This window comes from Antechinus flavipes, chromosome 1 (genome assembly GCF_016432865.1).
Source record: "Antechinus flavipes isolate AdamAnt ecotype Samford, QLD, Australia chromosome 1, AdamAnt_v2, whole genome shotgun sequence".
Taxonomy (NCBI): Eukaryota; Metazoa; Chordata; class Mammalia; order Dasyuromorphia; family Dasyuridae; genus Antechinus; species Antechinus flavipes.
In genome coordinates, this window is record NC_067398.1 from 538,525,844 (window position 1) to 538,544,187 (window position 18,344).

At 33.1% G+C, this 18,344-nt stretch overlaps 1 long non-coding RNA gene and 1 pseudogene across 2 annotated transcripts in view; one reads left to right on the forward strand and one right to left on the reverse strand.

Annotated features, from left to right (window-relative positions):
- The window catches only part of LOC127544116 (uncharacterized), a 276,661-nt gene that overhangs the window by 19,011 nt on the left and 239,306 nt on the right, over nt 1-18,344 (forward strand). Inside the window, exon 1 of one of the 2 annotated variants that reach the window (XR_007949372.1) lies at nt 13,765-14,056. The exons of the other annotated variant lie outside the window; for it this stretch is intronic. This is a non-coding gene — a long non-coding RNA (uncharacterized LOC127544116). Of the gene's footprint in view, nt 1-13,764; nt 14,057-18,344 lie in introns of those variants that run through there. 2 annotated transcript variants of the gene reach the window in all.
- LOC127544115 (60S ribosomal protein L23a-like) lies at nt 17,669-18,136 on the reverse strand (annotated as a pseudogene).

Genomic DNA, 18,344 nt, shown 5'->3' on the forward strand with positions numbered 1-18,344 from the left:
ACTTATGTACTTGAAATTCCCACGTACCCAAAAGTTGGTTAAAGCCAGCTTCATTTATATAAATTATGCAGGCTCTCTTAATCATAATCAGTTTGGCAAACTTCATCTGATCCATGTATGCAATGCTCCCCTGATCATAATTAGTTTAAAATACTTTCCTAATCAAAATTTGTGGTTTTTAAGGCAGGTTGAAATTGGGTTGTTCACTGATTGAATTCCTTGAAAGTCTCTCACCTCTCCCACTTTGCCCCTGTGAATTGGTCCCAAAATAGCAATTGCATATAAGGACGGAATCCCATAGTGACTTTCCTAATCAAAATTTGTGGTTTCTAAGGCAAATTGAAATTGGGTTGCTCACTGATTCAATGACTTGAAAGTCACTCTGCCACCCCTCCCACTTTGCCCCTGTGAATGTCCCAAAATAATTGTATATAAGTAATTGCATATAAGGATGGAATCCCATAGTATTGGGGTCTCTTTAGGTTGGGCATTCCCAGTATACTTTCTTTGACACTGTCTGTGCTCTCCAGTGGGAGTGAACAGCTAAGGAGTCAATATGCTTGCATGTCTGTGAATAATAAACTGCTTGACTTGTGATCTTTGAGCACTTGTGCTCTCTCTTGATATCTCAACCACAATTTCTTCACAATTACACAGGAAGAAAATGGCAAAGTCAGCACTTGAATCTTGATCTTTTGATTTCAATAAATTCTGAATTTGGGATGCCATTCCTTAAAAGTGAAATATATCTATATCTATATCTATATCTATCTATCTATCTATATATATAGTATAAGTGTATACACACACATATATACACATACACATACATATATATATACATACACACATACATATATTTATATATCTATATCTATATCTATATATAGATATATATAACCTCAGAGGGATAGCTAGATAGCACAGTGTATAGAGCACAGGGCCTGGGATAAGGAAAACCTGTGTTCGAATCCAGTTTCAGATCCTTACTAGGAGCTATATGACCCTAGGCAAGACAGAAATAAAATATTCTTTGGCTTCAGATTCCACTTCTGTAAAATGAACCAGAGAAGAAAATGGCAAACCACTCTAATTTCTTCGTCAAAAAACCATATATCGTATCATGAAGAATTGGACATGACTGAAAAATGACTGAAGAATATTTTAGAATGCCACACAGAGAGGAAAAACAATCATTTATAAGTTTAACTGAGTGGCAAGTAGTGTAAGTGAAAGGATGGCTGGGTTTGACTTGCATTGTTGTACTTCTGACACTGCATGCCCCATGTATATATCACTTAAGATTTATGAACCTCAGTTTCTTTATTAGTCAGGTAGGATTAATGATTTTTAGAAGTGGAAATGTTATATTTCCATTAATAAAAATTAATATTAATGAAAAATAGCTGAATTTGGATCTAGGATCAAATTTCTAGTCTTTTCTAGCTATGTGAACTGTGTTCAAAATGCTTGATATCTATGTGACTTAATTTCCTCATCTGTAAAATGGGGATGGGAATACCTGCACTACTTGCCTCAGAGTTGGAAAGAAAGCACTATGTGCAACTTAAAGCAAAATCATTATTTTCATCATTACCATTATCATCATCTTGTTTTCATATTTTTCTTTTTCTTTAACTTTTTAGTAGCATTTTATTTTTTCCAATTTGATATAAATATTGTTTTCAATATTTACTTTTGTAAGAGTTTGAATTCTAATTTTTTTCTTCCTCTGGTTATTTACAATACAATTATTTTAAACATATTTAAATATTAGTCATATTGGGAAAGAAAAATGAAAGCAAAAGGGAAAAACCATAAGAAAGAAAAATAAAAAAACCCAAAAAGGTGTAAATAATATATTTCGATCTGTATTCAGTCTCCTTTCTCTGAATACCAATGGCACTGTCTATCTCAAGTTTATTGGAATTGTCTTGGATCATTGTATTGCTGAGAAGGCCTAAGTCTTTCATAGTTGATCATAACACAATCTTGCAGTTACTGTGTATTATGTTTTCCTAGTTTTGTTCACTTCACCCATAATTAGTTCATGTCTTTCCAGACTTTTTTTGAAATCAACTTGCTCCTCATTTCTTATAGAACAAAGTATTCCATTACATTAAAATATGACAACTTAATTCAGACATTTCCTATTTGATGGATATCCAATCAGTTTTCAATTCCTTGACAGGTAGGACAGACTTAATAACAACAACATTTATATAAAACTTACTGATGCTAGACACTGTGCTAAATGCCATGCAGTGATTGTCTCATTTAATCCACATCATAACCCAGATTGTCATCTTATTCAATGGAATTCAGATTGAAACTACAGGGATGAGTTTCTCGCTTGACACGATGTTTTTATACATAGTTTCATGCAGACTATTGTACAAGAGACAAAATAACTGCCTTTGTAATTGAATAAATCCATTAAGATGTAAGTTTATCCTCTTTAGGGGCACAAGTAAGAGACTAATAACAAACAGGACAATAGAATTAATATGTACCTCAACCTGTTTTCACATAATTTTGATCTCCTCTATTAGGTCAATGTTTTGAATTCTTTTTGCTTCGGAGATTATAAGTACTTGGTATGGGAATATCTGTTAAAGAGCATTTTCTTGGGTTTTATGTGTCAGTATATATGGCTGGGTGATAAGAAAGCAACAATGTAATCTCTGATAATGGTCTAGTTCTCACACATTTTGTTGAAAGGCTCTCAACATATAATTTATAGTGTATATTTTATTATGAGAATTTGTTATCTGTCAATCCATGAAGAATAGCAAGCTTCTGATATATAATTCTAAATACTAGGTCATTCCTTGGAATGCATCTTGTTCCTAAATTTTATAGTCTGAAGTGATTTGTTGTTCTGTTTCTACCATTTCCTTGCAGTCTGCACTGAGCTCTAAATCTGGGTTCCTTATGGATAACACTTACACAATTTCTGGTGATTCTGACCCTATCCTGGATTGCCATCATGAATCACTATTTCCACAAACACATCCTTATGGCTTAGCTAAAGTTTTGATGCTTCTTTGTGAACAGATTGTTGGCTAAATTAATGCAGAAGTTAACCATGGAGGACATTTTAATTTCATTCTTGGATCTAAACTATTTCAAAGATTCTATGCAGAATTTAATTATTTTTGGTTACATCTGACAAATCTTATCGCATCTACCTGTTACCAGCTTTGACTGTTGCTCAACAAAATGATGCTTGCTTACTCCAAAAATATTTTTGTAGAGTTTTGATTTTTATATTTTAAAAATTTCTATCAATCCTCTACATTTTTTTTTTTTTGGCAAGGACGCACTTTCATCTCTCTACTTGTCTTAGGGTGACGAACAAGAATAATTAATAATTTTATTTGGATACTTTCTAACTTTGTTATAATCCATATTATATTTGCAAAGGGCCAAATTAAAATAGATATTGTATAGTTGTTAGTTACTTTGCATACATTTTTCCTATTTAGCTTTGATTTCAGGATTCACTTTTGGTAATTTTTATGCTTGATATATCTCACCTGATAGACACTAAGGTTATTTATAGTTTTAGACTTCCTCTGCTGATTCAACATAACCACAATTTTTTGTTGTTGTTTAGTCATGTCTGACTCTTCTTGATCCCATTTGGGGTTTTCTTTACAAAAATACAGAAGTGGTTTGCTATTCCCTTCTCCAGTTTATTGTATAGATGAGGAACAGAGGCAAACAGGCTTGCATGACTAGTCCAGAGTCACACAGTAAGGATCTGAAACTGGATTTGAACTCATGAAGATGAGTTTTCCTCAGTCTAAGTCCAGCAGCATATATACTGTACCACTTAGCTGTCTATCCATATTACCATAATTTTCAAACTTATGATTTTCAGTCTCTATTTTCTTGGGATGAATGAATAATTTACACTTCCTTCAGTCTATATGCCTTTTAATATTACTGGAGAAAGATTATACAAAAGAAGCCATTTAATGTGTGATTTCCCCCATGGGTGTATACTGTATCATTTAGTTCAATGCCAACTATTTACAAAGTATTTAATAAAATGTTTTGGCTTTATTCCCATTTTAATTTGTAAGCCATAGATGATTCTATTTAGGAGTTATGATAATATATTTAAGGATAGCCTGAGGCATAAGAGATATGAAATGGATCCCTAAAAAATACTATGTTACATATGAATTATATTAGATATTTTTTAGGTGGTATGTTTTAAATAAATATTTGTTGTCTATGTGGATGACATATACTCTTAAATTCTCATTATACTTATTATATCCTCTTTAAGAATATATTCTCTCTATCTCTATACTCACACACATATATGTATAAATATCTATATACACATATATTCTATACTCATGGTTTATTCATATACTCCAAATATATAATATGTATACACAAAATGTACAAAAATATGTATTAATATACTTCAAATATATTTGAATATCCTATCAATTATTCATGAATTATTAATATTCACATAAAATACATACTGCATATACATATTCAATATATATTTGAAGTTTATGAATGGTATTGAGAATATTATATTTGAATATATGTATAGATAATTATAAGTTTATGAATAATCCATAGATATTGAAAGAGTAAAAACTTTATTGTAATCAACAAAACAGTATAAATATTATGATCCTCTTTGATAATTTGTTTAATAATTACAAAATCAATAATAAGTTGCTCCTTATACTACTGGGACTTTTGGACATATTCATTTGGCTCCTCAGCCAATATGTTGCTTTCTTATAAGGGTTTATCGATTTTCTTTTTTGGAGGATGTAATCTGAGAGTATTTTGTATAAAGCACACAAACATATACTTGACCAATACTTTCAGGGAATGCTGATGTTTGCATCTTTTGATAAAAATATACATGTTATCTTCTGTTAAAAAAAAAAAAAACTTCTGATAGTAAAGTGTTTTGATTATAATGCATGTACCACTGTGAAGCATTTGAGTCAATCACTATGGATAATATCTGGCCTCAATCCCTTCGTTTCCAGTTCTGCAGAGAAGTTAGCATTTCAGTCATTTCCCTTGACCCAACTATTCTATCATTCACTAATTTGATGTTTCTAATTTAATCCAAGTGTCCGTTTTGTTGTGCTGGGATTTTTACAACCCTGGAGATAACCAGAAAATTTCCATTATTCTCCTTTAAAGTATTTTTTCCACTTATTTTATTACTACTTAAGCCTCTGTTGAAATTTTTTGGTTGACACTGAATTACTTTGTTTTTGTGCTACTTTGACTCCTTGTATTGTTTTAATATTTTGGCTTTTGTTTTCAATTGCTGATGAAGAGAATCTGGAAGTTCTGATATGTCTTTGTTTTCTGAGTTTCTTTTTGCACATTTTTTGTTTTGATGTTTCAAGTTGGTTCATACAGTATTTGCTTTCTACTGTGTGCAACAGTTAGATATTGATGGACTCTTCAGTGCCTTTCCATGGATCTCCAATTACTTTCTCTGATGTGGTAGTACTTGAACCTTGTCCTCAAAGAATTTTTTTGGTAGCTCTGCCTTTCTTCTTGTACTGTGGCTACTACACAAATTGCCATATGCTGGTCCTGAAACCAGTTTTTACAATTTTGTCTAATATTGTGAGAGAACACATCTATTCATGATAATTTTAGAAAGTAGCATTAAAGCCCTGATCGAAGCAGCTACTTGGGACCCTGTCCCAAAAGCCCATATGAATATCTCTTCAGACCACTATCCTACTTTTAGCCCAATCTCCACTACCAACATCAAGGGGAATAATCTTGGGGGAGATGTATCTGTGGCAGTTGTCTCAAGCTGGTACTATTGTACTTTTTACTTCTTATATAGGAACTGAATTAAACTATGACTCTAATAATCCCTTCTACTTTTCTCAGAAACTCAAGTAGTATAGGAAAGATTACAATACTCCAGAAGTGTAGAAGGAAAATGTTTATATATTTGTTCTTGCTACACATTGAAGTAAATATTCCTTTGTAAAAGCTAACCTGACTTTTAAGTGGTCACCTCTCCACAACCCTCAAGGGTAGTAGAGAGTCCTGGTTGAGGAGTGAAATCTAACTCAACTGGCTTTCAGACAATGGGAGCTAGAGAATCACCATTGCATGCTGATGCATGCTGATGCATTGGTGATCTGTGATTTCATCAATTTGGGAACTGACTTCAATGAGAGATACCACAAGCTCACCCACATCTGTCTATGTCCTTTCAAAAGTTCATCATAGGGGACCCCAAACAATGTGCTGTTCTTTTAAGTCAACACTTTCAGTGACACTAAAGATGATGTATTTGTTCATCAGCAGTCTTATCTCTCCTTTACACTATAGTAAAAAAGTATTTATTGCCTTCTAGAACATTGGGGCTTGCCATCTGCCTTGCTGCATTGCCATCTGCCCAGTCATAGCACCCTCTGTAATAATAGACTTTACCATCTGCCCTGCTCATGCATGCTAAGGACCACCAGTTCTTCCATTTGCCCTGACTCCTCTTATATTTTCTGTATCTTTATTTTAGAATGTGAACTCCTTAAGAACAGAGGCTGTGCTCTTTTCTATTTGAATTTTGAGCCTTTAGCACAATGCTTTGTGCATAAAATGTGCTTAAAACACATTTTCACTTTTCATTCATTCATTCATTCATTCAACTATAGTAGGATCTCTTTCCAGTTTTGTTATGATTATAATACTGGAGCATAAGCAAAGTATTTATGTTCAGTCAATTTCACGTTCACCTATGCTTGCCTACTCTCCTGGATAGCAACATCTCTACTGAAGTATTTTCAGCAGGTGGAATTTAGTGATAATTTTAATTTGTTTCAATTTATCTTGATTTTTCTATTACTAAAACATAAAGGAATATCTATTCCTTTTGCTGTCCTCCATGTCAAGTTGATCATCACAATTTTTTTTTTTTTTGCCAAATCCTATTTTTTCCTTTTTTTTTTTTTTTTTTTTATAGATAGACTGTAATCTCTTCTTCCATACCTTTTTACAATAGCCTCTTAAATATTTTTGGTAAGTTTTTATGTAAAATGTTTGCATTCGTATTTATTAATCATGTTGGTCTATAGTTTGCTTTGCTTTATCCTTACCTAATTAAGGTAATAGAACCATGTTCTTTAAATGTTTTACAGTATTCACTTGTAAATCTATTTTTCTTCTCTTCCATTTAAGGTTTATTCAATTTTTTTTTCTTAAATTGAGTTATATAACAACTTCATGTTCTTTTAATTTGGGTATTTTGTAGGTACATATTAATTTCTTTAAATTCTTGGTTCCATTGTGATATAATTATATATAATAATGCATTCTGGTAATTCTTTTATGTTTTCTAGTAGTAATTTATATTTCTTTTCTTTTAAAATTTAACTACATTCATTTTTAATTTTTATAATTTGATTTTCTTTACTTTTTCAGGTTATCTGAAAGTTTATTTTATTAGTCTTTAAAAGAAAACTTTGCTGTTAGTATACTTTATCATTGTTATATTTGTATAACCCATTTTATCTATTTCTCTTCTAAATTTCAAAATTTCTTCTTTTGCCTCTTTTAAAAGTTTTTTATTTTCTAATTGTGAGATTACACTTAGTTCATCAGTCCTATTATTTCCTATTTTGTTTACATATGTTTTCAAAGAAATATTTTTCTTCTGTGGACTGCCTTGGCTATATCCTAAAATCCTTTAAGTATTGTTTTTCCTGTTTTTCAGTTTTCATTGTTTCTATGATTTGTTCTTTGAACTGCTTATTATTCATTATTATATCTCTAAGTCTATCTTTTGCTTAGGTTTTGTGGATTAATTTTTATTTTTATTGCCCTATAAAATATGTTTAGTAATTTTGCTTTTTAATGTTTGTTTATGTTTTTATACTTTAATGTGTCATTTATTTTTGCATAAGTTCCATAAATGTTGGAAAAAATATGCTTTTTAACAGTTCTATTCAGGAGCTACAATTTTTTATGTTTAACTTCTCCAAAAATTTATTCAGTTATTCATTTTTCTTTTTGCTTAGTTTTCTGTTAGACTTAACCAGATTTTCAAGAACACTAAATTTTTCTACAATTGCTGTTATTGTGTTTTTCATTTTTCATTTTATCATTTCCTTTATACATTTCTATGCTATGCCCTTTGGTTCATATATCCTTAGTTTGATATTGTTTCTTTGGATGCAGTACATTTAAATATATTCTGGTTTTCTTATTTCTTTCTCTTGATATTGTGAATTTATTCTTTTTATTTTGTCTAGTCATAACACATCTCCTGCTTTTAGTTATCTGATGCATAGCTAATTTTTCCACTCTCAAACTTTCATGTTTTATGAGTAGTTGTTTCTTGTCTATAATACATTATTGTAGTTTGATTTCTTATCCATTCTACCACTTTTATTTTCTTAGATGTTTCATCCATTTATATTTTAAGTTATGATAGATTTTAATTTTCCTCCACTTACTTTTTGGTACTGAATCTTATCTCCTACTTTTAAAAAGTCAATATTCTGTTCCTGCAATTAATTTGTCTTACAATAATTTAATGCTATTTTATTATCCACTGGCTCTTCCCATTCTGCTCCCATTTTCCTTCTCTTTCTCAAGTTCCTTGACCTTACTTAAATGTTAATTTATCTCTTTTTGCTATTCATTATATGTTTATTAATTTATTTGTTTACTTATTGCATTGTTTTTTACCCACCTCTTTTGAACCTTTCTTTATCTTGCTTAACTGAATGTATCCCCCAACTCCTTCTAACATTTAAAAATAGCACTTTTTTCGGTTATGCTCTTTTATAAGAGGTTGTCATTTATTTTTCCTTCATCTTAATTTATATCCCCTTTTAGCAATTTTTTCAAAATTTTTGGATTTAAATTTTGATTTTAAACTTTTTTTGAATTTTTAACTTCCTAAACTATAATCTTATTTATTCCTTCATTATTTTTCTATGATCTTAATATACAAGGATCTCTTGAATGTCAAATTTGAATGACTTTCTCCATTGCATTTCAATGTTATTGGATTTGTAGAACTTATTCCATGCTACTACATCCTTTTTTATCTGTTCAAGAAGGAAATAGTGTAGAATGGAGGCATTGTTGTGTGGTAGGACTTACTCTGCATGTAGTATCATAAGGCCCCATTTTTATTATTTTCCCTTATCACAATCACTTGCCATTTCTAAGATCTAGTTATTATATCTCTGCTTTGAGTCTTTGATCATTTTGGGTACTACTGGCAGTTCTTGAGGACATTTGATTTGTCCTTTGACTTAATGCTGTTCTGGAAGCTATCACATTTTCTCAGAGAAGATGGTTTCTTAATGTATAAAATCTTCTCTTATAAAAGTTTTATAATTATAACTTTTTATTGACAGAACATATGCCTGGGTAATTTTTTATAATATTATCCTTTGCACTCACTTCTGTTCCGACTTTTCCCCTCCCTCCCTTCATCCCCTTCCCCAGATGGCAAGCAGTCCTTTACATGTTGAATAGGTTACAGTATATCCTAGATACAATATATGTGTGCAGAACCGAACAGTTTTCTTGTTGCGCAGGGAGAATTGAATTCAGAAGGTAGAAATAACCCAGGAAGAAAAACAAAAATGCAACTAGTTTACATTCATTTCCCAGTGTTCTTTCTTTGGGTGTAGCTGCTTCTGTCCATCTTTGATCAACTGAAACTGAGTTAGGTCTCTTTGTCAAAGAAATCCACTTCCATCAGAATACATCCTCATACAATATAGTTGTTGAAGTGTATAATGATCTCCTGGTTCTGCTCATTTCACTTAGCATCAGTTCATGTAAGTCTCTCCAAGCCTCTCTGTATTCATCCTGTTGGTCATTTTTTATAGAACAATAATATTCCATAACATTCATTACCCAACCATTCACCAATTGATGGGCATCCATTAATTTTCCAGTTTCTAGCTACTACAAACAGGGCTGCCACAAACATTTTGGCACATACAGATCCCTTTCCCTTCTTTAGTATTACTTTAGTCACAAATTCCTTCCTCCTCCACAAGTCTGAGAGATTTATTTATTTATTTATTTATTTATTTATTTATTAATTACGCATGCCAGGGTAATTTTTTACAGCATTATCCCTTGCATTCACTTCTGTTATGATTTTTCCCCTCCCTCCCTCCCTCCACCCTTTCCCCCAGATGGCAAGAGTCCTTTACATGTTGAATGGGTTGCAGTATATCCTAGATGCAATATATGTGTGCAGAACCGAACAGTTTTCTTGTTGCACAGGGAGAATTGAATTCAGAAGGTATAAATAACCCGGGAAGAAAAACAAAAATGCAAGCAGTTTATATTAATTTTTTTTAGGGAGTTGATTAATAGCTTGTTCTATTTCTTTTTCTGAAATGGGACTATTTAAGCAATTTACTTCCTCCTCTGATAATCTGGGAAGCCTATATTTTTGGAGGTAGTCATCCATTTCGCTTAGGTTATCAAATTTATTGGCATAAAGTTGGGCAAAGTAACCCCTTATTATTTCTTTAATTTCCTCTTCATCAGTGGTAAGTTCTCCTTTTTCATTTTTAAGACTGCCAATTTGATTTCCCTCTCTCCTTTTTCTAATCAGATTTACCAAAGGTTTATCAATTTTATTGGTTTTTTCATAAAACCAACTCTTAGTTTTATTTATTAGTTCAATAGTTTTTTTTTACTTTCTATATTATTAATTTCTCCTTTTAATTTTAGAATTTCAAGTTTAGTAATTGATTGGGGGTTTTTAATTTGGTCTTTTTCTAACTTTTTAAGTTCCAAGTAAGCCTCTAAGGATATAAAATTTCCCCTTATTACTGCTTTGGCTGCATCCCATAAATTTTGATATGATGTCTCATTGTTGTCATTATCTTGAGTGAAATTATTAATTGTGTCTATAATTTGCTGTTTCACCCAATCATTCTTTAAGATGAGATTATTTAGTTTCCAATTACTTTTTGGTCTATTTACACCTAACTTTTTGTTGAATGTAATTTTTATTGCATTGTGGTCTGAAAAGAAAGCATTTACTATTTCTGCCTTCCTGCATTTAATTTTGAGGTCTTTGTGTCCTAATATATAGTCAATTTTTGTGTAGGTTCCATGAACTGCTGAGAAGAAAGTATACTCCTTTCTGTCACCATTCAGTTTTCTCCAGAGATCTATCATACCTAATTTTTCTAATATTCTATTTACTTCTTTAATTTCTTTCTTATTTGTTTTGTAATTTGATTTATCTAAATCTGAGAGTGCAAGATTGAGATCTCCCACTATTATAGTTTTGCTGTCTATTTCTTCTTGCAACTCTCTTAGCTTCTCTTTAAGGAAGTTAGATGCTATACCACTTGGTGCATATATGATATTGCTTCATTGTCTATAGTACCCTTAAGCAAGATATAGTTTCCTTCCTTATCTCTTTTAATTAGATCAATCTTTGCTTTTGCTTGATCTGAGATAAGGATGGCTACCCCTGCTTTTTTGACTTCACCTGAAGCATAATAGATTCTACTCCAGCCTTTTACCTTTAGTCTGTATGTATCTCCCTGTTTTAAATGTGTTTCCTGTAAACAACAGATTGTAGGGTTCTGACTTTTGATCCAGTCTGCTATCCGCCTCCTTTTTATGGGAGAGTTCATCCCATTCACATTTGCGGTTAAAATAACCAATTCTGCATTTTCTGCCATCCTAATATCCCCAGATTATACTTTTCTTTTTCTTGCCCTCCTTCCCTTCTTCCCTATTGGTCCCGCTAATGTCGCGCAGCTCTCCCTCTTTAGTATCCCTCCCTCCTCCCTTTGAATCCCTTCCCCTTTCTTGTACCCTTCCCTTATTACTCTTTTTCCTTCTCCCTTTTCCTCTCCCACTTTTTAATGAAGTGAGAGAAGAATCTGAGTAAAACAAATATGTCAATTGTTTCCTCTTTGAGCCAACTCTGATGAGAGTAGGATTCACACAATGTTCCTCCCCCTCTCTAAGTTCCCTCATATACGATAGGTTTCCTTTGCCTCATTGTCGCATGTAGTTTCCCTCTTTTTATCTCCCTTCTTCCCTTTTTCTGACGCTATACCCTTTCCATTTCTACTTCCCTTTTTTATGTTATATCGGTAAAATCAAATTATACATATGGTTTTTTATGTATATTCACAATAGAAATACAGTTCTCAAGAGTTCCTTTTACCTTTTTCTACTTCTCTTGATTCCTGTTGTTGAAGATCAATTTTTTTGTTTAAGTCTGGTTTTTTCCTTAGAAACAGATGAAATTCCTCTATTTCATTAAATGTCCATCTTCTTCCGTGGAAAAAAATACTCAGCTTCGCTGGATAGTTTATTCTTGGCTGCATTCCAAGTTCTTTTGCCTTTCGGAATATCTGATTCCAGGCCCTTCGATCCTTTAATGTTGAGGCAGCCAGATCTTGTGTGACCCTTATTGTTGCATCTCGGTATTTGAACTGTTTTTTCTTGGCTGCTTGTAAAATTTTTTCTTTAGTCTGGAAATTCTGAAGTTTGGACACAATATTCCTTGGAGTCTTTATTTTAGGGTCTTTTTCAGAAGGTGTTCGATGAATTCTTTCAACGCTTATTTTCCCTTCCGGTTCTATTACTTCTGGGCAGTTCTCTTTGATGATTCCCTGTAAAATAGTATCTAGGCTCTTTTTTTTCATCATAATTTTCTGGTAGTCCGATGATCCTCAGGTTATCTCTCCTAGATCTATTTTCCAGGTCTGTTGTTTTTCCAAGTAAATATTTGACATTTTTTTCCAATCTTTCATTTTTTTTTTTTTGGTTTTGCTTGACTGATTCTTGATGTCTCAATGAATCAGTCATTTCTATTTGTTCAGTTCTAATTTTTAGTGAGTTATTTTCTTTGTTAGCTTTTTTTACTTCTTTTTGTATATGTCCAATTGAGTTGTTTTGCTCTATGGAATTTTTTTCCATTTCACTAATTTTTTTTTTTTTTTAGTGAGTCATTTTCTTTTTCCAATTCACAATCTCTGTTTTTTACCTTTTCCAATTCATATTCAAATTTTTCTTTTAGTAGGTTATGTGTCTTTCCCCATTTCTCTTCTAGCTCTCTTTTAAGGTTTTTAATAGTCTCTTCTAGAAGAGCCTTTTGTATTGGAGACCAACAATCGTCTGGAGACTGTCTGCTATTAGTCTCTTCAGGGTTGAAAAGCTGTTCTCTTTCTGTGTAGAAACTATCGATTGTTCTTTTGATTTTTTTTACTCATTTTGTTAAAGACTGTAAGGTCTGCCTTCAGAGCCAGGAGGTTAAGCTTCCTCTGCAGAGCAGTGAAAGGTATATGGACGGGTAGCTGTCCTGCCCACGGGCTACAAAAAGCAGCAAGGTACTGGAGTGCTCTAGGAAACAGTTCCCCACCTGAAAGTAACTCAGGCCTGCAGGGCTGGGCTGGGCAAGTGCCTTTCAAAGAACCTCAGCAGTGTGAGATAACGACTGCCCTGGGGCTAGACACTTAGCAGTGAGAGTTTCACTGCCCCAAGCCAAACCCTGCCCTGGGGCTATGGGTATTAGCAGCTGAGCAGTGAATGGATTTGCAGGGACCGGAAATGTCTGCCCGGGAAGCGCAGTCAGCTGGGGGGGTTCTATTGCCCCAGGCCGAGCCCCCAACTCTGCCGATTAGAGGCTGCCCAGGCTGTGCAGCCCCCCTTACCCCCTTACCGTGCAGGTTAGTATCTGCCCCTGCAAAAGTCCCGAACTGCTGGATGTGGCCACAGGGCTGCGGTAAAGTCTGCCTGAGTCACTTCCGGGTTTGAGGGGTTACAGCCAGATCTCGTTAGGTTCTGGCGTTTTTTAGAGGACCCTGTGTTTTAGGCTTTAACTTCTCTGCCAGTTTACTGCTTTGTAATCAAGGCAGAGCAGTTAGCCTATAGCAGAGTGGTCCCTATAATTTCTCTAGCCACAGAGATCACTCCCGCCCCTGGTCTGCTCAGGACGCTAGCCTTTTGCTGCCTGTGCTAGTCTGTTCCTGGCCCCTCAGGACAAACCTTTCCTGGCGAGCTTCCGGATCGGCTGGTAAGTTGTAGTGCTTCTTATCTTCATGAATTTAAGCAGTGAAGAGCTATTTTTGAGGCTGGATTAAATAGTTGGTTATGAGGGTAATGAGAGGAGCTTAGAGAATCCTGTGTGCCTGCTCCTCCATCTTGGCTCCGCCCCCCTCTAATTTATTTATAATCTCGTTCTTTATACCTAAATCATGGACCCATTTTGATCTTATCTTGGTATACAGTGTTAAGTGTGGGTCCATTCCTAATTTCTGTCACACTAATTTCCAGTTATACCATCTTGCCTTCCTTTTCCACAAAGATATAATGATTTACTTATAGAGGAGTGTGGGATTTAGTCTACAGAATATCATTTCTGTTCTTTCTCATTCATTTCACCTTACATCTTTAACCTTTTAGATTCTCTTTTAATTTTTTATTGATCAGTTCAAGTATTTTTAAAATCCCCCCTAAGAGTTTTTTATTTTTTCCAAACTCATGTAAAAATAGTTTTCAACCTTAATTTTGTAATCCAAATTTTTCTCCCTCCCTCCCTCTACTCCTGCTTCCCCAAGACAGCAAGCAATCTGATATGTTAAATATATACTATCCTTTTAAACATATTTCCACATTTGTCATGTTGTTCATAAAAAGTCTGATCAAAAGAAAAAAAAACATGAGAAAAAATAAACAAAAGGTGAAAATACTATGCTATACATTGTCTCCATGGTTCTCTTTCTGTATGTGATTGGCATTTCAATACCAAGCCTACTGTAATTGTCTTGAATCACCACATTGTTGAGAAGACCTAAGTTTATTACAGTTGCTCATCACATAGTCTTTTCCTGACTCTGCTCACTTCATTCAGCATCTATTTATGTAGATCTTTTCAGACTTTTCTGAAACCATTCTGCTCATCATTCCTTGTAGAACAATAATACATATCATATTTTTTATATATCATAAGTTATTCAGCCATTCTCCAACTGATGGACATCCACTCAACTTCCAGTTCCTTGTCATTACAAAAAGAAGTGCTACAAATATTTTTGCTCATATGGATCCTTTTTATCTTTTTAAAAAATCTCTTTAGTATACAGACCCAATAGTGAAACTCTTGCATCAAAGGGTATGCGCAGTTTTATAGCTCTTTGGCCATAATTCCAAGTCTTTCCAGAAATGATTGCATCATTCTATAACTCCACCAACAATACATTAATGTCCCAGTTTTCCCACATTCCCTCCAATATTTATCACTATCTTTTCCTGTCATCTTAGCCAATCTGAGAAGTGTGAGGTAATACCTCAGAGTTGTCTTAATTTGGATTTCTTTAATCAATAGTGATTTAGAACATTTTTTTCTTGTGACTGGAAATGGCTTTAACTTCATCTAAAATTGTCTATTTGAATCTTTGCCTATTTATCAATTGCAGAATGACATATACTTTTAAATTTGAGTCAGTTCTTTATATATTTTTAGAAATGAAGGCTTTATCAGAAACATGGCTATAAAAATTTCCCCCAACTTTCTGCTTTCCTTCAAATTTTGGCTACATTGGCTTTGCGGAAAAACTTTGAAAATTTAATTGAATCAAAATCATCAATTTTACATTTCATAATGTTCTCTACTTCTTTGGGCATAAATTCCTTCCTGTTCCACAGATCTGATAGTAGATTATCCCTTGGATTCTACTAATTTGCTTATAGCATTATCCTTCATGTCTAAATCATGAACCCATTTTGATCTTATCTTGGTATAAGGCGTTAGATAATGGTCAATGCCTAGTTTTTTCATAGTATTTTTCAATTTTTTCAGCAATTTTCTCAAATAGTGAGTTCTTATGCTAGAAGCTGAAATCTATGAGATAATTAACAGTAAGTTACTATAGTCATTGACTTGTGTTTTGTGTACCCAATCTATTCCACTGATCCATTATTTTTTTAGCCAGTACCAAATTGTTTTGATGATTGCTGTTTTATAATAGAGTTTTAGGTCTGCCTTTCTTTGCATTTTTTCTTAATTCCCTTGAAATTCTTGACCTTTATATCTTCCAAATAAATTTTATTACTTTTCTAGCTCTGTAAAGTATTTTTTCAGCAGTTTGATTAGTTATGTCATCAAGTTATTTTAAAATTATTTTAAAAGTTATTTAAGGTTATTTTTTTTAACAATTATGAAATCATTTATCTCATTAATCTTTTTTGGGAGAGGTATAGCAATATGAGGGCCCTTGTCTTGAAGCTAGAAAGATCCAACTCTAACTTAGACATGTACTGGTGGTGAAATTGTGAATAAGCTACTGAACTATGTTCTACCTTCTCTCTATCTGCTTTCCTTATAAGAAAACATTTTGAAAATTGGCATATTCATCACTAGACATGATAGCTTACCTTCTAAAGTGTTTCAATATTTAAAAATATTTCACATGATTCTACTTGTCTTTGTACCTTCTTCATTGTCTGGCACAGTATGGGATGGGACTGGTTGGATCTATAATTTCATTGATATAATAAAACCCTTTCTATTTCTATTACTTTCCCTGAAACTTAGTCTCAAAGAACTGACTCTGGAAATTATGAGAAGCTACATATTAGACTGGGAGAACATAGCCCGCATTTCTCATAATTAAAACTTAAACTTAGAACTTCCTGACTCCAAAATTCTCCATTCTATCCTATATGGTATATTCCATGTAGATTCTATTTTCACTTTCACTTACTTTTTGTTTTATAGAGAATCAGTCTTCTTGGCAGAAATTGATTGGAATTTAAAATGTTCTATGATACCCAGGAGTAGCTGTACATTTTAAACCAATCATGAAAATACGATCTATCTTACATCACTCTGTGGGTTCTGAGAGGCTACATAACTAGACTGGGGGAACATAGCCCACATTTTTCATAATTAGGACTTAAACTCAGAACTTCCTTACTCCAAAATTCTCCATCCTATCCTATATGGTATATTCCATCTAACATAGTATTTCACGTATAGATTCTATTTTCATTTTCATTTACTTTTTGTTTCATAGAGAATCAGTCTTCTTGACAGAAATTGATTGGAATTTAAAATATTCTATGATACCCAGGAGAAGCTGTATATTATAAAGCAATCATGAAATAAGCTCTATTTTACATCACTATAACCTAAAGCAAAACAGGGATCAGAGTTTAAAACAATTATAATTAACCTGTTCTTGCTGTGGAATTTTTATCAAAAATCTGTCTATAAGAACTACTTTAGAAGTCTACTTTAGATCTACTAATGAATAGGAATAATCTTTCTTTATTATATTGCATCATAGTCTTTCTCTATTTAGGACAGCAATAGTGTGTGATTAGTCTGAGCCACAAAACCAAGTGTTTAATTTGTATGTTCTTAGATATTTTCTAGTTCTTTCATATGCCAGCTTATCTCAACTAGATAAGTTCTTTCAGGGCAGAGGCAATATCTAATCCTGTCTTCCTAGTCCTTATAGTAAAATGCTTAGTAGTTGCTTAACACTTAAATGAATTATCTAATCAAAAATTAAAGTAGTAACAATATTTAATAAATTGCATATTAGTTGATAATTTACTAATTTTTTAAAAAATATACTGGAAAACTTTTTATTTTAGGGGAAGTGGGAGAACGGGACACAGTTTAGATGATTCCAATTTTGTTGGGAACTTCTAGGACATTGTAGTCTGGAGCAAGACAGACATAGGTCTTCTCTCCATCACACCTGATCAGTGTTTTGACATTGGCCACATTGAAGTTGTACAGCTTCTTTACTGCTTATTTATCTAATGCTTGTTGGCCTTGAGGTCCACAATGAAGACAAGGATATTGTTATCCTCAGTCTTCTTCCCAGCAGACACTCAGTGGTCAAGGGAAACTTAATGATGGCACAGTGATCAGGCTTGTTTCTCCGAGGGGCAGTTTTCCAAGAGTATTTGGGCTGCTTTCAAAGTTTTAGTGTCTTGGGTTGCTAGAAGCTTGGGGATATTCAGCTCTTCTTATTGTGGCTATGGACACCCTTCAACACCTATTTGGTCTTCAATTCCTTGGTCTTGACTTCTGTGTTGGGGAAGGGATGACAATGGCTTTCTTCTTTACCTTTGGTACCATCTTTGAGGAAGACATAATTTGCTAATTCTGTAAAAACATTACTAATTGATATGTTTTTCATGGATTGAAAAGAATAATCTTGAATGGACCATTGTTGGTTTATCTAAAATAGTTAAATAGATAAAATATAAATTCCTAAAAGGCAAACACTTATTTTGCATTTTTTGTTTCATTAATTGAATTGAATGTTCAAACTGCTTAGAATGAT